This window comes from Eimeria mitis, genomic scaffold (assembly GCF_000499745.2).
Source record: "Eimeria mitis Houghton genomic scaffold, Emh_scaff172, whole genome shotgun sequence".
NCBI classification, from domain to species: Eukaryota; Apicomplexa; class Conoidasida; order Eucoccidiorida; family Eimeriidae; genus Eimeria; species Eimeria mitis.
The window spans coordinates 27720-29092 of NW_013570036.1; positions in this window are offsets into that span (position 1 = coordinate 27720).

Sequence of the window (1373 nt, forward strand, 5' to 3'; positions counted from 1 at the left end):
TGTCTCGATAAAAGGCTCGTAACCACTAACAAATCACCATTGTAATTTTGTTCTATTGTTTGAAAGCTTTATTTTCTGTGGCCGTTGTACCATCGCTGTCCCCCTTCAGTGAATTCTCCGTAGTGGATTCCGAACTATACACCAGTAAACGGGAAACGGGGCATGAAAAAAGACACGTGACCTGTATAACCTTCTTCGACAGCAGTTCGCCACACTTTTGTACTTCGTTCTATTATTATATGGCATTTAGACACCCGTTTCTACGCTTTGTCCTTTTCATGCTGTCAGGTACAACACTGGACTTCCGGCATTGTTCTAGCACAGAGGCGTAATGTAACGCATGTAGGGACTTGAGGAAGGCGTTTCCCCAAAGCAGCTGACCTCACTGTCCTGCCCCTAGTCATCCAGGACGTTGAGCGCATGGCCTAGAGCTATGGGGGAGGCGGCAGCCTAATAAATGGAGTTGCAGCGCACCTCGCTGTGGCTGGCGATGCAAGCTAGCCTGACGCGTGGACACAAGGAATTTCCGATGAAGCTTCTTTTACTGCATGAATTACCTCTGTATACACGTATGGAGCACTTCTACTCACTTAGGAGTAGCACACGAAGGCCAAGTGAAGTACCCTGTGCTAGCTGCAGGCAGACCACGCTTCACCAAGTACCGCACCTGTAGCATGCTCAGCAGCATGGCCTGCATGAGGGGGGGAGTATGCCCCGCCCCGTGTTAAGGGGGGATATGCACATCTACTTAGAGGCAGGTTGTCTAGTAAGGGCCAAATAAGCGCTTAGAAATNGTTAAGGGGGGATATGCACATCTACTTAGAGGCAGGTTGTCTAGTAAGGGCCAAATAAGCGCTTAGAAATTATCTGGAGTGTGACCGCATGCAGCAAAAAAGGCTTGTTCATGCGAGGCTGCCTTGTAGAACGAGTTGCATCAGGGTGCATTCCAACACCTGTAGGGCGACCTCCTGTCTCCCGGCCCCAGGAACTTGGGCCTCCAGCTCCATGTCTCCTGGAAACTGGAGAGGAGGCCAGTTGTTCTTCGATCGTGGAGCCTGCAGTTTGAGGAAGCAATTATTTGACGTTTCCTCGAGTTATTGGCATGTTCACAGAGCATCGCCCCGACTGCTGTGTCGCTGGCATCGGCTGAGAGGTACAAAGGTCTGTCGAGATGCGGGAGCACACGTGCTGGGCAGACGTCAGGTGTCTGGTGAGGCTAGTGAAGGCTACGCCGTCACTCTCTGTCTGAAAAAGTTAATGTCATTCCTAAGTAGATCTGTTACAGGAGTGGCAATCGAACGGATCCGTGAATCAAGTTGGGGTAGTACGATGCGAAACCTAAGAAATCCTGAACGACTGAGCATGGGAGAAAC